This window comes from Excalfactoria chinensis, chromosome 1, assembly GCF_039878825.1.
Source record: "Excalfactoria chinensis isolate bCotChi1 chromosome 1, bCotChi1.hap2, whole genome shotgun sequence".
Lineage (NCBI taxonomy): Eukaryota > Metazoa > Chordata > Aves > Galliformes > Phasianidae > Excalfactoria > Excalfactoria chinensis.
In genome coordinates, this window is record NC_092825.1 from 81,258,971 (window position 1) to 81,275,370 (window position 16,400).

At 43.1% G+C, this 16,400-nt stretch overlaps 1 protein-coding gene across 3 annotated transcripts in view; it reads left to right on the forward strand.

Annotated features, from left to right (window-relative positions):
• ZPLD1 (zona pellucida like domain containing 1) overlaps positions 1 to 16,400 on the forward strand; it is a 111,184-nt gene that overhangs the window by 20,936 nt on the left and 73,848 nt on the right. The window contains exon 1 of one of the 3 annotated variants that reach the window (XM_072352267.1): positions 860 to 902. The exons of the other annotated variants lie outside the window; for them this stretch is intronic. The gene's annotated coding sequence lies outside the window, so the exon portion shown is untranslated. Of the gene's footprint in view, positions 1 to 859; positions 903 to 16,400 lie in introns of those variants that run through there. 3 annotated transcript variants of the gene reach the window in all.

The following is a 16,400-nucleotide window of genomic DNA, read 5'->3' on the forward strand; positions in this document are numbered from 1 at the left end:
GTAGGGTTTTTGGCGTACTGTGTCCCGCTGACTGTCTTCTCGTATGTGTTAGATGGTGGGAGGCAGGCATCAGTTTTGAATCTCCATCACTTCTAGAGCACTCAATTTATTCTGGGAAGATTTTCAGCCAGCTGCTGAAGCCAGTTATGAGCCTGCTCTGCATGGTTGGCTTATGAGCCAGGATCAAGCTCTGGGTGTCTGTTGTGATTATTTATTATGGTGGGTGAATGTAATCATTATAGCAGGTTGAAGAGGCCATTTACTGTACATAATTACAGCTGATTGTATTTTGTATATATAACTGTTAGTAAAAGCACCCACAGCAATGGATCTGTTGTTGTGATATCAATCAAAGTAAGACTGCTATGAGAAAGGGCTATTGCCCATGCAAAACAACTCCTCTTCAGCAGCATTTTTATTATGTCTTTTTAATACACACATAGGTGGTAGTACATAACCCCTGGAAGATGTGCAGTTAAATCGTATACTTACACTCTTTTTCAGAACTCATGCCACTATGCCAGTTTTACATCTGCAGTCGCATTAGTACTACTGGTTTCTCGCAATCACCATAAAAAATTAACAAAGGCAGTATTCTATAAAATGTGGTTTATTGAGCATATTGAACAGCAATACACGGATCCGTGAACCTGTGTGCAGCCAGATAACTCTAAGTCACGGCTGTAGTACTGTCTTGAAAATGAACTCAAAATTGACTTTGCTATTATTGTGAGTTCTTTGCTTTATAGCTATCAAACTTCCCGTTGAACTGCAGAGTGCTAGAAGGCCAGCTGAGATGGTTGTATTTATTTATTTATTAACAAAAACCTTTACCTGTCTCCTCATATTTTGCAGTGCCTTCAAGTTGAAACAGTTGAGCTCAATGAAAAGTGGTGGTGAAGGTCAGAAGCATCTGTTATGAATTTCCTGGCGCAAGTTGGTTTACAGTACTGGGGTGTGGGACTAAAGAGTGGATCAAAATGTAAAACTTCAGTTGTGATGTGAGAAGCGTGGGCTTTAAACAGCTGGCTTTGACTTGTGTAGGAACTTGAAATAAGGATTGTATCAGGTGAGTTCATGTTGGTTAAAGGAAATATCAAGATGTTTCCTGAAGCCTCGCGTGGTTAGTCATGTTTTGTACTTAGGAGTCTGAGTGAATAACTGTCTCTAGTGGTGACTGCTTCCTGGCATGAGGAACGTTTGGATTAGAATCTTAGTTCTCGTAAAGGTTTTTCAAAGGTTAACAACAGCAAGAACAAAAAGACAAGTCCCACTTAGAACTGCACATTACTATGCATACTGTACATAGGGCTGGTAGTTGGGCACCTCTCTTGGAAGGAGATCTCTTTATGAAGATCTTCCTGCAGAGCAAATTTGACTCTTCTGCATCTAGTAATGGTCCTAGGCCCTAGATCATCTTAGGCTATTCAAGGGGAATGATGCTGAAACTGTTTGGACACTAAAACATCAAAAATTTAATTGTCTGAGCTTAGCCTTTTCTGAAAGTGGCTAGCAGCTGAGGAGAAAGGGGAAGCAGATGTCTCACCATGAATTGAATGGAGCACTGAGCACTGAGTTTTAAGTGAATTAATCCCCTTTTTTTTCTTCTCCTCGTTTATTTTAATTGCTGATCTCCAAACACATTCCCTGAACGCGTTTCAGAGATGTTTAGAGAGTTTTCATATTGGACCTCTTGTGATCACAAAACTGCTTGATTGTAATGTACAAGTGGCATCATGTATCATCTCTTGAACAGCATCAATGTACAAGATCGTTATAAAACTCTATGGTTTACAGAATGACCTCCCTTGCAGGCCTCATGAGAATAAAATCGGAGGGTGAGAGGAGCCCAACGGTGGGTTTCTATGTTGCGTTTCTCTGCCTCAACTCTGCCTGGCAGAGACGGAAAGTAACGTTTTAGGCAGGAGGGGCAGCCGGCCGGCAGGAGGCGCTGTCCGATAAGGAACGCGAAATCGCCATCGCGGGGGGCGGAGGGAACGGCAGTGCTTTTGGTTCGGCATTAAAGCCCACGCCGGGAGGCTTGAGGGGCAACGAAGTGAGATCTAGAGGAGTGAAAAAGAGGTGTCTGGAGCAGCTGTTCTCCTCCTCAGACTGGTGACGGCTGTCAATTCCTGGCCCCAAGCCTTTGGCTGGAGGCTGAGATGAAGGTGGCAGGCTGTGAGGAGCATGGCCATGTTCCTCACTGGGTTCTGCCTTTGCTGCTTGCTCTATCTAAAAAGCATCTCTTGGTTGTCCCTTCTAGACCTATTACCATCGTTTTCCTTCTCTTGAAGTTCCTTAGGAATACTAGTTCCATTTCCTCATTAGCTCCCTAGATTTTTGAGGAGCTTAATATGTATCTTTCATTTTAGTTATGTAAATGCCTTTTTATGCCTTCAGGTTTTAAACGTTTTTTGCAGTGATTTAGGGCATCCCTTAGGTGAATTTGTAGGCTGTTGCCTACAGTTTTGGATCTCTTGCTCCAAGAAAGACATTGAGGCACTGGAGTGCATCCAGAGAAGGGCAGTGAAGCTGGTGAGGGGTCTGGAGCACAAGTCTTATGAGGAGCAGCTGAGGGAGCTGGGGTCATTTAGTATGGAAAAGAATAAGGCTTAGGGGGACTTTACTGCTCTCTACAACTCCCTGGAAGGAGATTATAGTGAGGTGGTGGTTGGCCTCTTCTCCTAGATAGCAGCAATAGGACAAGACGTTGTAGCCTTAAGTTGCAACAGGAGAGGTTCAAGTTGGATATTAGGAAATAAGCTGCCTAGGGAGGTGGTGGAGTTGCTGTTCCTGATGCAGTTCAAGAAACCTGTAGGTTTGGCACTGAGGGACATGGTTAGTGGGCGTGTGGTGATGATGGGTTGATGGTCAGACTAAATGATCTTAGAAGTCTTAGATCTTAGAGTTAGGATACTATGGTTAGGCTGCAGTTGGACTTGATGATCTTCAAGGTCTTTACCAACCTGGGTAATTCTATGATTCTAAGTCTTTTCCAACCTCTGTAATTCTGTTTGTGATTCTAAGAGCAAACCTAGTCTGTTTGCTTAATCCCTCCAGCCCAAATTCCATAAATTATAATTATAAATATGACATGGTTATCTTTACCATTCAATACTAAAAGAAGATATAAGGCATTAAAATCTTTTATGTATGAGCCCTTCTGTACTGTTCCCTTCTCAAGGGCTGGGAGAAAACCTCAAAGCTTCTATTATTTTTGTTCGTTAGGTTGTTCTTTGTCAGGAAATGCAGTTGGGATACCTTGTATATCTTTTATGGTGGAATTCTGTACAGCTGGAAAACGTTTTCTTTTGTGTGACAAATGGGTCCCAAACTACCAGCCTAACTGCAAGTAGTGCTTTGTCTCTTTCTCGTTCTCTTGAAGCATTTTGGCATTAATGTATTTTCAACCACCCTTAATATGAATAATAATGATCTCATTAAGGCTGACAAACCTGTCCTCTTTAGAAACTTTATTTTAACACAGGATGATTTGAATTTCCATAGATAAATTAAGTGTTAGCCTTGAGTAAGAACAAATTTGTAGATAATTAAAATTGGGATTAGTGAAAGAAGAGGTGAGGAATGGGGGTCAGAGGCAAACCACTGTGGGTCACACGCCATCAATTTTGCTCTCGCAGTTGTGTTCAGCACAAAAATTTCTATACTGCTGGTCAGAATAGTTTATAGTAGTTCAGTGCAACAAGTTGCTCAGTTTAAAGCACAGCATTACTTTAGTGACACTGATAAATTCTCTCACTTATAACTAAAAGGTTTAATGACAAAGAGAGTGGGCAAGCAAAGTCTGGTGTGGCAGTAAATGAGTGGTGCAGCGGTTTATGTTGGAGGGTGTGCAGGGAGGGTGCTGTCACTCTTCCACTTCAAATGGCATTTGTATCCCACTCGCAAGGATCTCCAGTTATAGAATAGGTTGATTTTGAAGAGACCTTAAAGATTGTCTGGTTTCAACACCCTGCTTCTGTAGGCAGAGTTGCCAGCCAGTAAATCAGGCACTATATCAGACTGCCCATGACTCCATCCAACCCAGCCTTGAACACTTCCAGGGATGAGGCGTTCATAGCTTCTCTGGGCAACTTATTCCAGTCTCCACTCTCTGAGTAAAAAATTTTCCCCTATCATTTAATCTACATCTCCCCTCTTTTAGTTTAACGCCACCCCCTCTCCCCCCCCCCCCCACTCTCCCTACCCCATCCTATCACTCTGTGACAGTGTAAAAAGTCATTCTCCATCCTGGTTATAAGCTCCCTTTAAGTACTGTAAGGCTGCAGTGAGATTTTCCTTTCTCCTTCCCTTCCCCAGCTACTTTAGCCTTTCCTCATAGAAAAGGTGATCCAGCCCTCTGATCTTGTTGAATATGCTTCAACAGCTGTATATATTTCCTGTGCTGGGGATGTCAGACCTGGACACTGTGTACTAGATGGGGCTTCACAAGGGCAGAATAGAGGAGAACAATCACCTCCCTTGCCATGCTAGCCAATCCGCTTGATTCAACCCAGGACACAGTTGGCCTTTTGGGCCACACGCACACACTACTGGCTCATGTCTAGCTTTTCGTCCATCAGGACACCCAAGTCTTTCTCTGCAGGGCTGCTCTCGAGGAGTTCTTCTCCCAGTCTGTATACACATCTGGGATTATTGTGTCATTTTTCAGTGTTGGCCATGATCCTTTGAGTGGCATTCCTTCTTTCGTCCTTTCTTTGTATCAACTATACCAGTCAACTTGGTGTCATCAGCAAACTTTCTGAGGGTGCACTCGATCTCACTGTGTCATTGATAAAGATGTTAACCGATCCAGTGCTGGGGGACGCCACTCATGACCAGCCTCTACCTGGACTTGATCACAATCCTCTGGCTGCAATCATCCTTCCAATCCTTTATCCATCTCTCTCTAATTTAGATAACCATCCAGATAACCATCCAGATTGGAGGGGTTACCTAGGCTTGTCAGCTTGTTCCCCATATCATGACCACCTCTCTTGTCATAGGTGATTCCCTTCTGAAGGAGCAGAGGACCTGATATGCTTACTGTACCTGATGGAAATGCAGGGAAGTCTGCTGCTTCCCTGAAGCCTGAGCAAGTGATGTTACTAGAAAATTCACTAACCTGGTACAGCCCACTGATCATTATCCATTAATGGTTATTACTGGTCATGTCAACAACAATGAAGTGGCAAAAAAGAGCTCTAAAGGCAATCAAAAGGCACTTCAGGGCCTTGGGGTGATTGGTTAAAGGATCAGGGGCATAGGTTCTGTTTTCATCTGCTCTTCCATTAGCAGGGAACAAAGCTAAGGAATGAAAGGAACAGGCAGACCCAGCTAATTAATACATGGCTCCAAGGATATGGTGTTATCAGCAGAGTTCTGAGTTTCTCAGCACAACACTAGGCCTGCTGATGTCTGACTGGATGCACCTTTCTCTGGGTGGGAAAGGGATTTTTGTGCAGGAGTTAGCAGAGCTGATCAGTAGAACTTTAGCTATGGAGGGGGAAAGGAGATAAAACCAGACTTATAGGATGGCACACCAAAAGTTGAAGGACTGTGTGTTAGTGAGATCCTTCAGTCTGATCTTTGAAGTGCTGGATACAATGAGGCACATTTGAAAAGTTTCTACACCAGTGCACTCAGCATGAGGAACAAGTAAGAAGAGTTAGAAGTCTTGAAGTGCAGCTTAGTGTGAAGAGTTTTCTGACTGGTGTGTTATGCATGGCTCTAAGCCAGGCATGTCCAAACAACAGCATGGCTGGCAATGCAGCTTGCCCTTGCCCTGTGCTGTAAAGGCAGCCGCTCTTCCCTGTGGGGTGGCCTGGAGCATGCACCCATCACAGCAACAGCCAAACTGTCAGTGCACTGTTAATGCTGTGTCCATGGAAATTTTAATACATTGGCAAAACACAGTGCTCTGAACGGCAAAGAATACAAAACCATACACAGCAGTCTAAATGTGGTCTCATCAGGGCAGATTAGAGGGGGAGGATCCCCTTCTTCAACCTGCTGGCTGCACTCTTTTTAGTGCACTCCAGGTTACCGTTGTCTTTCTTGGCCAGAAAGGCACACTTGCTGACTCATGGCCAACCTGTTGTTCATCATTACATCCATGTCCTTCTCTGCAGAGCTCCTCTCCAGCAGGTCGGCCCCTAACCTGTACAGATGCATGCAGTTATTCCTCCCCAGTTGCAGGATTCTATGCTTGCTCTTGTTGAACATCATCAGGTTCCTCTCTGCCCAACTGTGCAGTTTGTCCAGGTCTTGTTGAATGGCAGCACAGCTTTCTGGTGTGTCAGCCACTCCTCCCAGCTTTGTGTCATCAGCAAACTTGCTGAGGGTGGACTCTAGCCATTTATCCAGGTCGTTGATGAAGATATTGAATAAGGCCAGGCCCAGCACTGACCTTTGGGGAACACTGCTAGTAACAGGCCTCCAATCATACTCTCTGCCATTGACCACAACCCTCTGAACTCTGCCAGTCATCCACTTCTCAGTCCAGCTCACCATCCACTCATTTATCCCACACTTTCTATGCTTTATGACGAGGATATTGTGGGAGATGATGTTAGGCCCTGGTAATTGGAGGGCTACCAGTCTCACTTTGTTGCCTGGCAAAATTATGGCAGAATTATTCTACAAGGTATGGAAAAAAACCTGAAGGACAGTGCTGCCATTGGTCACAGCTGATGTGAATTGAAGAGGGGAAAATCCTGTTTAACAAACCACAATGCTTGTTTTTATGGTAAGGTTACTCCATCTTGTTGACCAAGGGAAGCCAGTAGATGTAATCTTTCTGTACTTCAGCAAAGCTTTCAGTACTATTTCTTACAGTATCTTCCTGGATGAAATGTACAGCTTACAGGTAGACAAAAACATAATGCAGTAGGTGAACAATTGGCTGTTGGGTCAGGCTCAAAATATTACAGTAAATGAGATTATGTCAGGCTGGTGGACGGTCACTTGTGGGGTTCCCCAGGGGTGTATTTTACAGACAGTTCTTTTTGAGTCCAGTATCCATGTCATTTATGAAAATGTTAAATGTTTGCTATGTAAGTTTGCAGGTGATACTTAAATGGGAGGAGCTGTTGACTGTTTCAAGGGCAGAGAGTGCTTGCAGGGAGAGTGTGACAAGTTAGAGGGCTGGGCAATCACCAGCAAGTGCCAGATTCTGCACCTCTTCCCTTCCTCTTCCCTTCCTCTTCCCTTCCTCTTCCCTTCCTCTTCCCTTCCTCTTCCCTTCCTCTTCCCTTCCTCTTCCCTTCCTCTTCCCTTCCTCTTCCCTTCCTCTTCCCTTCCTCTTCCCTTCCTCTTCCCTTCCTCTTCCCTTCCTCTTCCCTTCCTCTTCCCTTCCTCTTCCCTTCCTCTTCCCTTCCTCTTCCCTTCCTCTTCCCTTCCTCTTCCCTTCCTCTTCCCTTCCTCTTCCCTTCCTCTTCCCTTCCTCTTCCCTTCCTCTTCCCTTCCTCTTCCCTTCCTCTTCCCTTCCTCTTCCCTTCCTCTTCCCTTCCTCTTCCCTTCCTCTTCCCTTCCTCTTCCCTTCCTCTTCCCTTCCTCTTCCCTTCCTCTTCCCTTCCTCTTCCCTTCCTCTTCCCTTCCTCTTCCCTTCCTCTTCCCTTCCTCTTCCCTTCCTCTTCCCTTCCTCTTCCCTTCCTCTTCCCTTCCTCTTCCCTTCCTCTTCCCTTCCTCTTCCCTTCCTCTTCCCTTCCTCTTCCCTTCCTCTTCCCTTCCTCTTCCCTTCCTCTTCCCTTCCTCTTCCCTTCCTCTTCCCTTCCTCTTCCCTTCCTCTTCCCTTCCTCTTCCCTTCCTCTTCCCTTCCTCTTCCCTTCCTCTTCCCTTCCTCTTCCCTTCCTCTTCCCTTCCTCTTCCCTTCCTCTTCCCTTCCTCTTCCCTTCCTCTTCCCTTCCTCTTCCCTTCCTCTTCCCTTCCTCTTCCCTTCCTCTTCCCTTCCTCTTCCCTTCCTCTTCCCTTCCTCTTCCCTTCCTCTTCCCTTCCTCTTCCCTTCCTCTTCCCTTCCTCTTCCCTTCCTCTTCCCTTCCTCTTCCCTTCCTCTTCCCTTCCTCTTCCCTTCCTCTTCCCTTCCTCTTCCCTTCCTCTTCCCTTCCTCTTCCCTTCCTCTTCCCTTCCTCTTCCCTTCCTCTTCCCTTCCTCTTCCCTTCCTCTTCCCTTCCTCTTCCCTTCCTCTTCCCTTCCTCTTCCCTTCCTCTTCCCTTCCTCTTCCCTTCCTCTTCCCTTCCTCTTCCCTTCCTCTTCCCTTCCTCTTCCCTTCCTCTTCCCTTCCTCTTCCCTTCCTCTTCCCTTCCTCTTCCCTTCCTCTTCCCTTCCTCTTCCCTTCCTCTTCCCTTCCTCTTCCCTTCCTCTTCCCTTCCTCTTCCCTTCCTCTTCCCTTCCTCTTCCCTTCCTCTTCCCTTCCTCTTCCCTTCCTCTTCCCTTCCTCTTCCCTTCCTCTTCCCTTCCTCTTCCCTTCCTCTTCCCTTCCTCTTCCCTTCCTCTTCCCTTCCTCTTCCCTTCCTCTTCCCTTCCTCTTCCCTTCCTCTTCCCTTCCTCTTCCCTTCCTCTTCCCTTCCTCTTCCCTTCCTCTTCCCTTCCTCTTCCCTTCCTCTTCCCTTCCTCTTCCCTTCCTCTTCCCTCTTTTTTTTTTTTTTTTTTTTTTTTTAATGTAAAGGCATATATTCTAAATTCATTTAGAATTTCATTATTGGCTGTGACATAGCTATATATTTATATATTTTTCTTTTTCCTCTCTTACACCCGTGACCCTCCTTATTTTCTGACAGCCATTTTGTATGAGGGATGAAAAGGATTCAGTGTAGTTTGAAGCAGAACTGTTATTCTTGGGGGGAAAAAATGTAAAATGCTTGAGGAAACATGCAGAATTCACAAAGCCTTATTGTTCAAAGGATGAGATAATCATTCCTGAGAAGTTCAGGGTCTAGACATCAGCTGCTGGTAGACTGGCCCCTGACATTTTGTCTTTTCTTTAATATAGTCTAGGCTAAACACTAGAAAATGTCAGTTGAACTCCATCTTGGGCAATGAAGAGTTATTTTGGGATTCTGGTGTATGCCTTTTCATGCAAATTTATTCTCATTTATTGTGCCTCTATAGTACTACTGTTGTCCTAATGTTTTCTTAAAATTCTGAACAATCTTGCAGCTTCTTTAGGTATTTTTCTAGGTTAATGGAGAACTACACAACTTGTACGTGGGGTTCTGTTTTAGCCGGGAGTTGAGTAGGGTGCTGAAGTAGCACGATGCGCACTGAGGCTTGGTGTAAGGACTCTCTTGGAGATGATGGACTCCTCCCAGTTAAAGCAAAGAGTTTTTAGGGTGAATTACCAGAACTTGGAAGAAGCAACATCTTAAGGTCTAGATAAAATAAGTTATAAATATCACCCAAACTGTTGTGCCGCTCTTAACTGCTGAATCTATAGCAAGGTGAACAAACAAGTACCCTTATAATAGAGGTGGTAATGGAAAACTGTCAGATATCAAGACTTTCCCCAGAAGGTGAAACAGAAAGTCTAATGACAAGTGGCTTAGTTACGTGTTCTCTTAATATAAACAAACATTTCCTTAATTTCTTAGTGGCTCCTATGGATTAATGTAGACTTCTACCTTTATGAGTAGAGTAAGTATACATACAGAAATTGTAAGGGACTTGGACTCTTTATCAACCTAGTACTCTTTTTCCCCTTAATTACATCATTCATCTGCTGCTGACTCTTTTTGTATCAGAAGATCAGTGAAATGCAGGGCTATCTCGGCAATTGCCCTTTTCTTTGGCTGTTCTGGAGATGCAGGAAGGTGTTTATTTTAAAAGTTATAAATGCCAGTGAAAAGCTCAGCAATACTGATTGAGTCTGGTCATTCTCTGAGATGATGTAGTGAGGCTTCTAGTATAGCTTAAAGGGCAGAGGGGGTAAGGAGGATCCAGCAGGGTTTATGACGCTCCCTGGGGCAGTGAAACTATGAAAAACTAATATTTATAGTTGATTTCTAATATCTACAGTTCCCATTGTGGGAAGCTTATTTCAGTTCTGTTTGAATGAACGGAATCTTTAATTCATCACAATAAAAAATAATAAGCTGAAGTGCATTTTGTCACTGGTAGCTTGCTGTTGGTTGGAGATAATGGAGAAAAACCTGCAGAGCTTTTTGCCAAGTACTTGCAGTTTTCATGATTGTTATTATGATTATTTTCTTCTGCGTGGTGCAAAAGTGAGAAGTCTCCCATACAAGAAACTGAGGAGGCAAATAGAAATTCAGGTTCCACTACGTGCTCCCTAGCAGTCTGCTTCCTGTCCCTTGCATTACTTTAAGGCCTCACGGTGGAGAATTTTCTCTAAATCTCCTTTTGTCTCTACTCACAAGGATAGTACTTGCTGGAGCCCTTTCTACCCCGATTTGTGCATGCTTCTTTTTGGCTGTCCAGGAGGGTAGAACTGAGTTCTAAGCAGTAGTTCTGTAACTGTGAGCTAAATTCCCCTCCTTACACAAAAATAGCAAGCAGAAGCGGGCAAGTATTGGGTGTATAGTGAGGGAACTGAAGTTGAGAGGCCTTGTGAGGGTTGTTTTAAAGTGGGCAGCTGCCCTTACTGTGGTGCTGTGTTTGGGTGCAACAGTTTTTCGTGCCTAACCCCGTAAAGAGAGAGAAGACTGCAGGGTTGGCAGGGAAGACTGGAAGAACTGCTCTTATGGAAGGGGTGCTGAAAGCCACGCTGATTTCCTCTGGTTCTGCAGGCTTATAAGCCTGCCACCCAATGACGCTTTGTAGAAGTATTCTGAAGAAGTTGGATTCATTCTGGTTAGGTTTTCAATTACATCCTAGTGATGATTTTTATACTTGTCTTTGTTGAAGGATATTTGATAAGCTGCTTTACGTATTCAGATGAATTGGACATCTGTGGGTCTGGCTTTTAAGACATAGCTGAAATGAAGCCAGGGTATAAAACCAGTAAAGTAGAATACTTTTAGTTTCTGGAGTTTCTGTGTATTTTGCTTTTTACAGCAATGCGTGCTTGTGAGCAAATGCTTGTTAGAATCTAAAGATATGTCTTTCTAGTGATATAGATTGCAGTAATTCCAGCACAGTCAACGTTCCCTGCAAATAAAGAAGAGGTTGAGTCCTATGAATTTACTTCTTTTATTATTTTAAAATTGCTACTGCAATTGTTGTAAGTGCTTGGAAAGCAAGTTTAGAACATTATTAGAGACTTGTCCCTTGAGGCATGTCTTTTATAGAGTTACTGGCTGGGGAGGGATGCATTTATATTGAAACAGCAAAGATGGAAAATGTTTTAAGTAATACAGTACTGAAAGTATGACCTGGTGCACCTTCACTGTCATGTGAAATGAATGGCACTGCCTAGCAAAGGATTTAAGTCCCTTTTCAATTCCCTTATTTGGGCACCGACTGTATATATATATGTGTGTGTATGTGTGTATATATATATAGAAAGAGAGAGAGAGAGAGAGAGAGAGAGAGACTCTTTAATAATTAAGGCATTAGGCTTAATAGAATTTCCAGCTTAATCTGTTTAAAGATATTTGCAGATATTTATGGATATTCTGGTGAACTGGGTTATAGATTTGGGCTTTTCAGCATTCTCTCCCCTTGCCGTATCACATGGCATCTACAGAGAACTTTCTTCACCTCACTGACAGCTGGAGCAAAACTCTTTCCAAATATAAATTTTGAATTGCCTAAAAGTGATTTTCCAGCAAAACTCTTGCTGTAAAAGTCCCAGTAGAAGATGGGGACCTTTCCCAGGGAAAGAAGTGTCCCGTGACCTCTGCAGTTCTTTAACTGATTTTGAATTGACTTACATATTTTTGGCTGTTGATGTTATGTTAAATCTACACAAGAGGTAATTGCAGTCTTGTAGAACAAGTGTCAATGTCTGGCCATCAGTGTGGGTTTAAGAATCTACTTTCTAGGCCCAAACAGTTTCTTAGAAGCTGTAGCAAAACCTTCTAAGTGCTTCATGCCGGCTTGTGATGGACAGTGTAATCCCCATTCCTTGTTCTCTTGTGCAGTAGTGCTTTTCTGGATAGGAACTTTTCCTGTTATCCTATTTTCTGTTTGTTAAACATTTCTGTTTATTCTCTGTATTCTTTCATGAGGTCTGGAAGTTCTATTTAAAGAAGTGTTTGATTACTTCGCTCATTCTGCTGCAGCCCTAATCTCAGTGCTGTTCAGAAAGACATTATACTCTCATTAGGTTCTTTCAGACTGTCAGTCTTCAACGAAGTATTTGTGCATGCCCTTTGCTTTGAAAAGGTGGCGTTCTTGATAATGATATGGTAGAGCAGGTCAGCACCCCAGAAATCTCAAAATGGATGCAGACTGGCTGGGATAGCTTTGGCTTTTTTCTCCCTCTTCCTCTGTGAAAAGGTTTGCCAGTCTTAATTACAAGCCCTAGATGTGCATCTTGAGGTTTGCAGCATCTGGAGCACAGTGCAATGATTTCCGTTCTGCATGAAGCATGCAAATAAGTGGCAGCTTGAACTCACGCTCTGTTCTAATGATGGCTATGTCTTCTGCATGCACATTGCCTCATCAAGTCCATGTAGATATGTGCCTCATTGTTGCATTGTGACTGACAAGTTTTTAGACTCGCTTAGCTTTTAAAGCAGCCGGATGGATTTTCTTAGGGTAAACCTTACGTAGCTTCAGTGGTTGAATTCCTAATTGGATAAACCCAAGTGAGTCAAGCAGCTATGCACAATAGGGGAGAGAAGATTGGAGCTCATTGATAATATTCATAGATGATCTTCATAGTACTGTATTTTCAGTCCTGATACCCAGTCCTGTCCATCACTTCATATACTGCTGAGGGTAGCTTTCTACATGGAACAGTTGTGCCACCTGCCTGCAATATTATTTCAATCCTCACTGTTTGGGGGTAGATTTCATAAAGTGTATTGCACAAAAAATGTTTAAATGAACAAATGGGAAGCCTCTCTAGTTAAGAAGGCTTTGCAAATGACAAGCAGCATCCAATTTCCATTCTAATGATTACTCTAGGGCTTTAAAGTATGTTTGAATTCATCTAGTGGGGGCTGATGGTGTATTTGAGGCAGATGGCTTTGCTTTGCAAAGAAGTAATGTGTCTTTTGCTATAAACCTTTCTTTTTTTTTTTTTTTTTTGGCAAAGGATTGATGTGATAAAGATGTGAATATTACTGAGAGTGCTATTTTAATAATTATACTACCTTATGTTTTCCCTCAAGAATATGGTTAACTGACTAGGAAAATCTATTCAGAGTTTTTATGCTTAACTATAACAGTTAGAAACACCCTTTTCTGTCTCTAGCAGAAGATTGAAGAGTAGGCATGTTATTAAACAAAAAAGCAAAAACCAGTCCTTAGAGAAGCATCACAGCCTGTGGAACAGTACTGGACCTTATGTAAAATTCATTTCCATCACACAGAATGCTAGTTTGTCAGAGGACCACAAGGTCATGTGTAGACCTCTACCCCACTATGTGTTATCTAATTTTTTGAGTAGCTAGCAATTTGAAGATGCCGAAGTTCTTTCTGTTATACTGGTGTTTTTTTGGTTTTTGCTCAAAGCTTCAATGACTTATAAATCTTAATGCTTGTGAAAGCTCAGCTGTGAGGCAGATTATTTCTCAGTCACTGAACTGGGAGTCACTAATGCAAATAGTGGATGAAGAGGTAAGTGTTAGTGAATGCACGGGAGATGAATAAACCTATAGAATGAGTGAGGTGGAAGAGTCTTAAGAATGTGATATCTCTGGCTGGAAATGTATAAAGAGCTGAGCTCTGGAGCTCATCTTTTAGTCCACCATTTAAAAAAAAAAAAAAAAAAAAAAAAAAAAAGAGGGAACAAGGGACTGAATGTGCTGCATACCTGTGTCCTGGTGGACGACAGGTTGGCCATGAGCCAGCAGTGTGCCCTCATGGCCAAAAAGGCCAATGGCATTCTGGGGTGCATTAAACAGAGTGTGGCCAGCAGGTCAAGGGAGGTGATCCTCCCCCTCTATTCTGCCCTGGTAAGGCCTTATCTGGAATACTGTGTCCAGTTCTGGGCTCCCCAGTACAAAAAAGACAAGATCTCTTGGAAAGAGTCCAGCGGAGGGCCACAAAGATGCTGAAAGGCCTGAAGCATCTCCCCTATGAAGAAAGGCTAAGTGAACTGGGTCTGTTTAGCCTTGAGAAAAGAAGACTGAGAGGGGACCTGATCCAGGTCTTTAAATATCTGAGGTGTGGGGGGCAAAGCGACAATTGTGTGGAGACAGGACAAGGGGAAACAGCCAGAAACTGGAGCGTAGGAAGTTCCGCACGAATGTGCACAAGAACTTCTTTATGCTGAGGGTGACGGAGCACTGGAACAGGCTGCCTTGGGGTTGTGGAGTCTCCTTCTCCGGAGATATTCAAGACCCGCCTGGATGCCTACCTGTGCAACCTGGTGTTGGACTCGATGATCTCTGGAGGTCCCTTCCAACTCCTGCGATTCTGTGATACCTCCAAGAGGTGCTAGAGATAATCTCATGATAATCAAATGCAAGGACATTTGAATTGTTTTCTAAATGTGCACTAATTATTTAGAAACAAAACAACCTCTCAGCCAAGTTTTGTTTTCTGCTATATAGTCTAGGTTTATGTACTTGAATTTGTATACTTTCAAATACTGTCTGTCTAAAATTTCAAGATATGCTTGTCAGAACATGTTTTCTAAGAGCAGACTCGAGGCTCGATTGCTGAGTGTTCACATAGAGGGGTTTTTGTTGTTGTTGTTACTTGGAACAAGTTTTACTAGTGAGTTATGAAGGTCTGTAAAAGAAGAGAGACATAATGGAATCATTGACAGATGCCTTAACTGCTATAGTGTTGGCAGGCACCAGCTTTGTGTTCATAAACCTTCTCAGTAATTCTTATTTGAACAGTAATAAGCAGGTATTGACTTCTGTTGCATTCAGCATCAAGATTCATTGACCTGAGAGGTAAATATTGTTGAGAGTGAAGCCAGGGTCAATATAACCCTCAAGGGACTCTTAATCTTCTGTATGCTGAAAAGGGAGTCAATATTGCTATCATTACATAATTCCAGGGTAAAAATTTCTATTATGTGCACACACAAAGGAAAGGAGAAAACAGCTTCCAGCAAATATGTGACTATTTCACTGGTGCCCATGTGCAGCATTTAAGTCATAACATGCTTATTTTCATAAAGATATTCTAAGGGAATTATTTCTTGTGGTGCAGTCTGGGTTTGCATCAAAGTCTAAGGAAGGCTGTGAGATCTGTTAAGAGGGAAATGGCATTCCTCAGGTATTTTTTATCTGTGGACATGATCCTACCCAGTGCTGGATGCCTTGCTCTTAATGCAGGAGAGTGTGGGAGTGGCTGCTGCTACTTCTAAATAGCCAAGCACGTGCTGCTTTGCAGACTCAAAGGGTCCAGCGCTCACAGCATGGCAAGTTTTTGCCTTCAGCGTAGCTGGTAAATTGATTAGTGCAGTGTCTTCTTGAACATTACCTGAATTGCAGTCAAATCGTAGTTTTGAACAGAGTGCGTTCTTTGTGACACAGTGCCCCAGTTTGTCTCTCCTGAGGCCTCTACTTGATTCTCCTACTCTGTTCCTTCTGGCTCTTGGCTTGGGTAGGAAGTCTTAAATTAGTGAGCTTTATGAATAAGTAAGTTCTGTGAATGCGCTGTCTTTCAATATTGACTATATGCTTTTGGAGAATGTGTTGTGCTCATCTAGGAGGGACTCTTCTGATTTATAATCTGCCCAGCACAACAGTGGTGACACGGTACCAAGAGCCATGGCATTGCAGTGAAGCCAGAGAACTGCCTGATGAACGTATGCTGAGTGCTATGGCCTGGCTGGCTGCAGGAGAGAGATGGGCTGTCTGGAAGGTGCTTCTGGAATGAGAGAAAATGTTGAGTCTCACAGTGTCTAGACCATTCCTTGGTGCTTTAGCAAGGTTTGAAAAGAGGAGACTTCTCACACCAGTGTTATAATTTAGTGTTATTCCCACTGTGTGCATCTGAAATAGGATTTGCCTTTTGATGAAGCTCACTGCCAGCCCTGCAGCTGCAGTTAGTTTGGTCACACTTCTTGATGTTCTTTTGGGGTGAATATTGTCAGATTTTAAACAGCTGGGCAAAGATCACATCTCACTAACAAAAAGATGGCTATTCCCAATCTGTGATTTGTTTTTCCTCTTGTATTGAATCAGCAGCTTACTTTCACTCATTCACATAGGGAACTGAAATAATGTTGTGTGACTTGGGAGCCTGCATATAAACATAGTGGATAATAGGTAAGGATCAGTGAAAGCAAACAAGCTTGCAGACAATCCCTTAGGGTGAATTTCCTTCATATAAATTATTCAGTGAATAATTTGCAAACAACTTATACGTAT